This window comes from Elephantulus edwardii, unplaced genomic scaffold (assembly GCF_000299155.1).
Source record: "Elephantulus edwardii isolate Elephantulus edwardi_28Jun2011 unplaced genomic scaffold, EleEdw1.0 scaffold00049, whole genome shotgun sequence".
Classification (NCBI taxonomy): Eukaryota; Metazoa; Chordata; class Mammalia; order Macroscelidea; family Macroscelididae; genus Elephantulus; species Elephantulus edwardii.
Window position 1 is genome coordinate 18287903 of NW_006399799.1, and position 10600 is coordinate 18298502.

Consider the following 10600-nt stretch of genomic DNA (forward strand, 5'->3'; position numbering starts at 1 on the left):
AAAACCACCACCTTGCCCCAAGTTCAGGTGCCAGAATGTTGCAGACCGAGGGTCCCAAAGAATAGAATAATTTTATAATTATTAATAAAGAGACAAATAGCCAGGAATGAGATAAAGCAGAGAGCGTAAAACAGAGGGTCAACAGTTCTCGACTGAAGACCTCAGCCATGCTTCTCTGAGTATTTATTTATAATCATAAGATAATAAAAGTAAAATCACGAATCATAAGATAATAAAAGTAAAATCACAAGGAAGTACAAAACAAAGAATAATGGTGAAGTCTTTTACAGATAAGGCCAAGTTGCTCTTTATGCTAATCTCAAGAGGGAGGGGTTCATTTGACACAAACTAAGAACAATGTTAACTCCTAGGGAACACCCCATTGCCCCAAGGTGGCCTTCAGTTTGTATCAAGCTTCCCTCATTTCCCAATACAGCATTTGGTCTACTATTATTAAATTTGATAGTCGGCTTCCCTCATCACACATTGGAATATTATGCAGCACTGGAAAACAATGAATTCATAAAACATTACACAACATGGGTAAGCCTGGAATACATTATGCTGACTGAAATATTTCAGTCACAAAATGACAAATACTGTATATCACCACTGTTATAAAATAGGACTGACATAGGGGCTTGGGGGGAGAATAGGAAAAGAGTAGACAGATAATGAACCGCATTGGAATAGATGAGGGAAAGTGTCCAAAAGGAACATAGGATTAGGCCTTACACATGTCTGACAACAATCTGGAACAAGGGGTGCATTGCAAAATAGACTGGAGGAGGAAGAAGGGAAGAACATGTACAACGAAGAATGAATAAAAATAAAACAAAGAGAAATCCCTTAGTAGGACTGCTTTGGGGGTGGGGGTTTTCTTGGGGTTTTTTTTATACCTTTTTAAAAATTAATTTTAATGAAAGTTTTCAGAGACTTTGAATTTCCATTCATTCGTTGTTGAACCTTTCTTCCTGCCCAATCCTAACCTTCCCCTCAGTTCACTCTTCTCTTTGAAAGTAAAAGAAAAATTATTTCATTGTTACACAATCCCTCCCCCTAAGTCCACTCCACTATGCCACCTTTATTTTGAAAAGTAAAAGAAAAATTATTGCATTGTTATACAATCCCTCTCCCCAAGTCCACTCCACAATGCAGCCTTCATTCTGGACTCCTGTCATGACAATAATACCTAATCACATATCCCTTTTAAACAGTTCACTCCCTCATCTGTTTCAATACAGTATACAGTATTTATCCCATCTTTCTCAGTCTACCCCCAACCCCGATGTCAGTCTTGTTTTACAACAGTGGCACTATGCAGTATTTGTCCTTTTGTGACTGAGATATTTCACTCAGCATAATGTTCTCCAGGGTTACACACTTTGTATAATATTTCATGAATTCCTTATTTTTCAATACAATGTAGTATTCCATTGTGTGAATATACTAGAGCTTCTCTATTCATTCGTTTGTTGATAGGCACTTAGGTTGTTTCCAACTCTTTGCTATTGTGAACAAAGCCACGCTAAACACGGGTGTGCATATATCTGCTTTCTGGTTTCTTTGGGGTATATTCCCAGTAGTGGAACTCCTGGGTCAAATGGTATTTCTATTTGCAACTTTTTTTTTTTAATTTTGTGTGTGTGTGTGTGTGCGTGTACCGTCAAATCAGATCTGACTGGTACAGGAGGAGATTTTCCCTCCTTCCCCGGCAGAGCATCTGGTGGATTTGAACCGTTCGCCTCTGGAATTGTAGTTGCAGCTCCTTGCCACTAGGCCACCAGAGCTCCCCTATTTGCAACTTTTTGAGAAAGCACCATACTCCCTTACACAGTGGTTGCACCATTTTACACTCCCACCAACAGTGTATAGGTGGGACTGCTTTGTGTATGTTGTGATAGGAGGGAGGATTGTGTACTCACAGAGGGCGAGGAATTAGTTGTGCTTGGCAGGAAGAGGAAGAGGGTAAGCAAAGTCGTCATGGAGGAGGTGATATTTGAACTGAGTCTTAAAAGTCTAATAACTGTTTAAAAAAAGGGGCATTGGGTCCATAGAGTTCATCAACTTAGTGCCTCTCGGCTCTAAATGCACCCTTTGCGTCATGACCACCTCCTCTCTAACTATGTCTGGATCTCAGCCTCAGGTGGGAGTCGAGGGCTTTTCCTTGGGCTCTCTGCCTCAGCTCCGTTGCTGTTGTCAGGTGCCATCAAGTCCGCGCTGACTCGTGGTGACCCTGTGTACAACAGAACCAATCCCTCATTATTTCAATCCTCTGTTACAGAGAATTCTTACATTAAATCTTGTGTGTGTGCTCATAAGTAGCTTCTCTCTCCTAATTGAACCCAGACTGAAATAGAGCCTTCCGGGCAGAGGCAGTCGCATGAGCAAAACCAGGGAAGTGTAAAAGAGCCTGATGTGTTCCCAGGACTGCCACCGTTTGACGTGGAAATGGGAGAAGAAAGGCTAGAGAGATCCTAAAGGGCCTTCAATATCACACCGAGGAATGTGGGTTTTGCCCTGAGGGAAGTGTTGAAGAATTTTCAGATACATCGCTCTGGTTTGTGTGTCCAGATTGGAATTGAAAAGGCAAGATGGGGGCAGATAAACCAGTGAAAGCTTTTGCAAAAATATAAACAAGAAATTCTGATGTCTTGATCTAGGGCAGATGGAGTATGGAAGGATAAGTGAGAGATGAAGCATCATCATCAGGGCTTGGGACCAGCTGTGGCAAGGGCTTGATGAAAGAAAAGGTTTCTAGGTGTCTGCCTTGGTGAACTCAGGGGAAGCAGCATTTTTAGCATGTGAACAGAGTTAAGATGTGACGGAGGTCCTCACTGCAGTTTTGTATCTATTCAAAGAGAGTCTTCATGGAGGATGTATATCTGAGGGTCTGCAATGCAGGAGGGTCTGGGCTAGAGATCTGGGAGTCTGAGTTCCAAGTTCAGGAAGTGATAACACAAGAAGGGTGGAGAGGGGAAGCAAAGGCTAAGGCCCTGGAGATTGTTGTTGTTGTTGTTTGGTGCTGCAAATATGACTCATAGCCACCCTATGAAAAACAGATCTGCACCAAGTCCTACCCCGTGTCATCCTCTTCATGTCTGACACACTTGGACCCGTTGCTCCAGTCACTGTGTCAATCTCTATCTCTTTTACTGACCCTCCACCATATCTATACCATGGACATGAAGTTTTGCTGTCCTTGCCTTCAGGGAGCACTTTGACTACTCTGACTGTACTTTTTCCAAGACATTATCTGTTTGTTCTTTGGGCAGTCATTGGAATTTTCAATACTCTTCTCCAACACCACAACTCAAAGGCATCAGTTTTTCTTCTGTCATCTTTATTCATTGTCCAGATCTCAGATGCATAGCAAATGATTGAAAGCAAAGGGAAGAAGTCACTCAGCATTTCAAAAGTTGAAAGAACTGAAAAACAAAGTTGAGCTTCATGTTGCAATACTGAGAGGTGTTATGGCCAAAATCTTGAGTGATCCAGGAATCACCAAAAGAAGATGGATGGAATATACAGAATTACTGTACCAAAAGGATTTGGTTGACATTGAAAATTTTCAGGAAATAAGAGATGATCAAGAGCCGATGGCAACAAAGGAAGAAGTTCAAGCTACACTGAAGGCACTGGTAGAAAAATAAGGCCCCAGGAATTGATGGGATGCCAATTGACATCTTCAAGGCTCAGGAGAATCAAGGACTAGGGAGAGGACAAAGTCGTCTAGGGTCCTCTCATGGTGGGGAGTATATTCAGAAGCTTCTCCACAAAGGCAGGAAGGGCATCAGAGGGCTGTGCTCATAAGGTAAGAAATAAAGCTATCCTTGTCCTACTTACCCTCCCCCCGACAAGACCCAAGGGCTACAAAGAACATTGTCTGCTTCTAAATTTGGTGGTAAATGGAAGGGAAGGGGGAGTGGGGGAATCTCATCTGAGAATTTGCAACTACAGACAGGCTCTCAGTAGATTGTATAACCCAAATTCACACCATTTGGTAGTCTGAAAACTGGAAACTGAGAGGTGAGTTGAATATGGACACAGTAGTAGCACCAGTGCTTTCTCTCCTTGGGATGCCTTTTCCTGAATCTGCAGATCCTTCCCAGGGTTGACACAGCCTCTGGCCCTTTATAGTCTACCCATCCCTTAGAGAAGAGTCCAACAATGGGTGTGAGCACAGCAGAGATTGTGAGGATGGCGCAGGACGGGCAGGGGTCCATTCTGTTATACACAGGGTCACTAGGACTCAGATCAACTCAGGGGCCCTGAACAACTGCCATGAAGGTGGAGGGTCAGCAAAAGAGAGAAAGACCCTCAATGAGATGGACTCAAGTGTGTCAGAGATGATGAGGAGGGCACAGGATAGGACAGGGTTCAGATCAGCTGTTTACAGGGTTTCTATGAGTCACACTAAAACTCCCTGGCACCTAACAACAACAACTATAACAAAGACCCTTCTTGAATGGAGAACCTGTTGCTGGAGAAATGTGGTTCTGCTGTCTGCCACCTGAAAAACTAATCTTGGAGACAGGGATTGGAGTAGAAAAAACAGAAGTTTTCCTTTATATGTTAGCATATAGGAGAAATGGGGCATTAGCTTCCCGAATCTGTCTCAGTAAGGAAAGGTTCTTAAATAGGCTTCTGAGACAAAGGCTGTGTCATCTTCAGAAAACGAGAAATTATGCAAATCAGTAATTGAACATAGATGGCTTCTAAGATCTTTCTGGTTAGCTGTAGGTTTTCTTTTTTCAAGATGGCATCTGGCTGGCTGGGTGTTGGCCATCACGAACCATGCCTTTTCAAGATGCTGTCCTCTACAAGGTCAAACACTGGCATGGCACCTGAAAAGTCTTAGCAGAGTTCAAGGTTGCCAAGAGGGAACCCCTGCAGGTGCCCAGGTTACTCATTTAGCGGCTGTTCCTGGGCCTGGTGATGCCTGCATTTGCTGGATGCTGACTTTGCCAGTCAGAACCATCACTCAGGGGAGAAGATTCAGCACATTGTGTAAACAAGGTACGATATAAGGACAATAAGAAAGTTTGTGATTCAGAGCAAACCTATCAGTAATTCAGTTAAAGTTTAACATGGTCAAAAGTTTTCTTTTCCATTCATTAAAAAAGTCGTCCTTAATGTTATTAGGTGCCATCAAGTTGACTACAACTCATAGCAGCCCAATGAGAAACAAATCCAAACCTTGCCCTATCCTGCACCGTCCACGTGATCTCCATCATGGCCAAGTGTACTGTGTTAAGCCATCTCATGAGGGTCTTCCTCTCTTTTCCAGATTCTCTACTTTTCCCAGTACAATCTCTCTCTCCAAGGATTGATCCTCCTGAAAATATGCCTAAAATAAGAAAGACAAAAAGTTTCACCACCCTTGCCTCTAAGTAGCGCTCTGGTTGTACTTCCTTCAAAACAGATTTGTTTCTTCTTTGAGTAGAGCATGGCATAGTCAATACTTCCTCACCAACACCACAATTCAGAAGCATTGATTCATCTCCTGGCATCCTTAGTCACTGTCCAACTTTCAGGTGCATAGGAATCAATTGAAAATATCACAACTTGAATCAGGTGCACCTTAGTCTTTAAACTAACACCCTTGCTCTATAGCACTTTGAAGCACTTTGTCATCAGATACAAGGTCAGAAGTCCTATTATTATGTTAATTGGAGGACTGGAGGACTACCAACCAGCTGTAGACTTCAGGGTGGAAGAAACCCACATAGTTAAGTATCTAAATTTGCCAGGAAGGCCATTCTCAAAATTGCCCTTCTGCCTAGTGGCAAGAAGCTGCACTGCAATCCAGAAGACACACAGGTAAAATCCACCGGCCACTCAATCTGTGGGAGAAGGATGAGCAATCTCCTCCCATGCAATTAACTGCCTCCCATCGGAGGGTCAGCTATGGGTCGGTTCCGACTTGGCACACAACAACAACAAGGCTAAAAAGGGTTTCTATCATGATAAGGAGTCCTCCTATATAAAAGGACACTTTTCCCTTTAAAACTATTGTTAAAGACATGTTTTCTTGCCTGTTACAATCCCCAAGAAATATCCTCCCTAAGGCCTTCTTTGGAGACTTGGCAGCACAGAAGTTAAATCCTCAGCTGCTAACCGAAGGGTTGACAGTTTGAGCCCAGCAGCAGCCAGCAGTAGAAATGCGAAGCAGTCTACTGCCATAATGCACTGGAAACCCCATGAGTAGTTCAACGCTCTCCTACAGGGTTACTATGAGTCAGAATTGACTTGAAGACAACAGGTTTTTGGTTTGGGTTTTTTGTTGTTAGCACAATGGGTAAGTGCTTTACTAGTAACCAAAAGGCCCTTAGTTCAAATCCACTTTGTAGGAGAAAAATAGTGATAATCTGCTCCGATAAATTTCAGTACAGGAAACCCTGTGGGGCAGGTCTACTCTGTTTTGTAGAGTTGTTGTAAGTTAGAATTGGTTTGACATCGTACAATGGGGCCTACTTTAATCCATCTGACTCAGATGAGGTTTATAAAGCAAGTTCCAGAGCTAAGTTTGTGAAACAAGAGAACTTGTGAAGCAAGTTCAGGGTAAGCCTTGGTTTCTATCTCTGCCACAGGAACTCCAGGTAAAAAGAAGGAACTCTGGACTGGAAGTAGGAAGACAACTCCTACTGACCAAGTAGTGACCTCTAGGTCAACATCTATTCATGAATTACTTACTGTGTTAGGTTTTGGAGTTGTTTTTTTAAAAAGAAAAGTAAACCCCAGAAGAACCCAAGGAGTCAGGACTTGAAAGAGACAGAGTCAGAGTCAAGGGTTTAATCCAGACCTAAGTGCAAAAGTTATTCTCTTATCTATCTCTCTCCCTCTATATCTCTATCTCTATCTCTCTCTATATGTTGCTGTTATGTGCCAAGTCGCCTGTGACACATAGAGACCCTATGTACAACAGCCCTAAATTCAGCCCTATCCTGTGCCAATCTCACCATCTCTGACACACCTACCCCCATTACTCCAGTCACTGAATCAATCCATCTCATCAGGGGTCCAACTTCTACCTGTGCACACCCCCCCCACACCCCCCTTCTCGCTGCTGGAGCAGACAGCAAGAGTTAAAGAGACCAATAGTGAGAGCAGAGCATTGCCACAGGGATTGCTGGACTCAGGCCTGGGTTAGAACTGTGGGAGCACTCTGCCACCTGATGTGACTCATAAGAGGAGAGATGCTTTTAAAAAAAATGATTGCCAAAGACTTAATCATCAAGGTGACTCAGACTGCCAAGATGTTTGTTATTGTTGCTGTTAAGTGCTATTAAGTTGAGTACAACTCGTACCAACCCTACCAACAACAAATCTGAACCCTGTCCTATCCTGTGCCAACCTTACCATTTGACACACTTGACCCCATTGCTGCAGTCACTGTGTCAATCCATCTCTTTGAGAGTCTTTCTCTCTTTTGTTGATCCTTCATTTTTCCAAGCATGATGTCCCTTTTCAAGGAATAGCCTCTCCTAGCAATACACTCAAACTATGTGAGATGATGCTTCACCATCCTTCCTTCAAGGAACACTCTGGTTTCATTTTCTCTAAGACATATCTGTTTGTTCTTTTGGCAGTCCATGGGATATTCAACATTCTTCTCCAACACCACAACTTAAGGCATTGATTCTTTTTCTTTCATCCTTATTCATTGTCCAGCTCTCAGATGCATAGCAGGTGATTAGAAAGACTATGACTTTAGTTAGGTATACCTTTGTCTTTAAATTGACATCATTGCTTTTTAGGACATTGGAGATGTTCCTAACAGCAGATTTTCCCAATGCTCTATGTCTCCAGATCTCTTGAATGATGGAAAATGTAATATGTTTAACCCTCCTTAAATTCCATTTTTGCATCTGGTAAGCAAAAAAACATCCACCACAGAGCTATTGAGCTACTGAAATAAGTGGACCTAAAAAGAGCAAGAGAGAGAGAGAGAGAGAGAAAGTAGACATAAGATATGCAAGTACTGTTCTTAGCAATTAAAGGTAAATTATTCTTATCTTTTCTCCATATATATTCAATCATTTGAGAGAAGCTAGACTTTGCAAAGAAGAGTGTGGCATCAGTATTGGAGGAAGATTTGTCAACAAACCTTATTATGCATTATACAGATGATACAACCTTGCTTGCTAAAACTGAGGACTTTAAATACTTGCTACAGAATATCAAAGATTACAGCTTTCAATATAGATTACATCTCAACTCAAGAACACAGAAATCCTAACCACTGGGCCAGTATCATGATAGATGGAGAGAAGATTGAAGCTGTCAACGATTTCATCTTGCTCGGATCCACAGTCAACACTTTTGGCACCAGTAGTCAAGAAATCAATAGATAATGCTGCATTGCGAAAGACTGCTGTCAAGGACTTCTCTAACATGTTGCGAAGCAATGATGTTGTTTAAAGATGAAAGTACGTCTGATTCAAGTCATGGTCTTTTCAACTACTTGTTATGTATCTGAAAGGGACAATGACTAATGATGACAGAAGAAAAATCTTTTGAGTTGTAGTATTGGAGTACTGAATATCCTGTGGACTGCCAAACAAACAAACAAACAAATATGTCTTGGAGAAAGTATGGCCAGGGTGCTCCTTGGAAGCTTAGTCTCACATATGTCGAGCATGTTTTTAGGAGAGGCCAGCCCTTGGAAAAGGATACCATGCTTGGAAAGGAAGAGGGTCAGCAAGATAGGAAGATCCAAGAATTTAGGAGGATGGCACAGGATAGTGCAAGCTTCAGATCTACTACTGTTCATAGAGTCATTATAAGTTACATTCACCTCGGGGGCACCTAACAACAACTCTTAATCTAAATGTTCTTGTTGTTATGTGCCATCGAGTTGCCTGTGACCCATAGCGATCTGAAGCCTGCCCTATCCTGAGCCAGTCTCACTGACTCCAACACACCTACCCCCATGACCCCAGTTACTGTATCAGTCCATCTCATCTGGAGTCTTCCTCTCCTTCGTTGGCCCTCCACCCTTCCAAGCATGATATCCTTCTCCAAGGATTGGCCCCTCCTGGCCATGTGCCAAAAGTATGTGTGAGAGAGTTTCAAAATCCTAGCCTCCAAGGAGAAACTTGGTTTCACCCTCTACAAGAAAGACCTATTTGTTTTCTTGGCTGTCCATGGTATGTTCAAGACTCTTCTCCAGCACCACAATTCAAAGGCATCTACTTCTGTCATCCTTAGTCATTGTCCAGCTCTCTGATGCATAGCAAGTAATTGCGAAGAACATGTCCTAGATTAGGGGTACTTTAGTCTCTAGCCTGACGTATGAACCCAGAAAGAGAAATTATTACCTAAAAGTAACTCATAGTAAAATATCTATGAGATATCATCTCACCCCAGTAAGAATAGCAAAATTTAACAGAACAGCAAACAACAAATGCTGGCAAGGTTGTGGAGAAACTGGAAGCCTTATTCACTGCTGGTGGGAGTGTAAAATGGTGCAACCACTATGGAAAGCTGTATGGCGCTTTCTCAGAATGTTGCAAATAGAAATTCCATTTGACCCAGCAGTTCCACTACTCGGAATATACCCCAAAGAAACCAGAACTGCCACCCAAGCAGATATATGCACACCCATGTTTATTGCGGCTTTGTTCACAACAGCAAAGAGTTGCAAACAACCTAAGTGCCCATCAACAAACGAATGGATAGAGAAGCTCTGGTATATACACACAATGTAATACTACGCTACATTGAAAACCAAGGAACTCATGAAATATTATACAAAATGCGTGACCCTGGAGGACATAATGCTGAGTGACATATCTCAGTCACAAAAGAACAGATACTGCATAGTGTCACTGTTGTATAATGGGACTGACATCGGGATTGGGGGGAGACTGAGTAAAATGGGATAAATTATGTATACTGCATTGAAGCAGGGGAGAGAACTGTTTAAAAGGGATATATGATTAGGTATTATTGTTATGACAGGAATCCAGAACGAAGTCTGCATAGTGGAGTGGACTTGGGGGGAGGGATTGTGTAACAATGAAAGAATTTTTCTTTTACTTTTCAAAGAGAAGAGCGAACTCGGTGTGTGTGGGGGGGAAGGAGGGGTGGGCAGGGAGAAAAGTGCAACAATGAATGAATGGAAATCCAAAGTCTCTGTAAATTTTCATTAAAATTAATAATAATAATAAAAACTGGAGATAGTGTTAAGTTTAAAAAAAATAACAAACCAACAACACAAAACTCATAGTATGCTCTGAGTGCACTGTCCATGGTAGGTGGATTTCTGCTTTTCTGAGGTGGCCATCATTTTTAATTGCTAAATCACTCCAAGGATTAAGTGCTGTTGACACCTTTTCATCATCAGATGGCACTTTTCCTGGGCCCTAGATGCGCCCTCAACTGAGCAACCAGAGCGAGCTGGGCTCACTAATCCTCCAACTCGGGTTCCCACTTTCAGCCATCCACCGCTAAGAGTTCTATCATCCTTGGATCTGCTCCGCAGCGCCCCCGCCGGCTTTCCCTAAAGTTACCGGTTGTCTGCGGTAGGCCCACCGCTCGCTGACTTCGCGGACCTCGGCCCACGTGCCTTCAAGCCTCACCGCCAGGCGCGGCC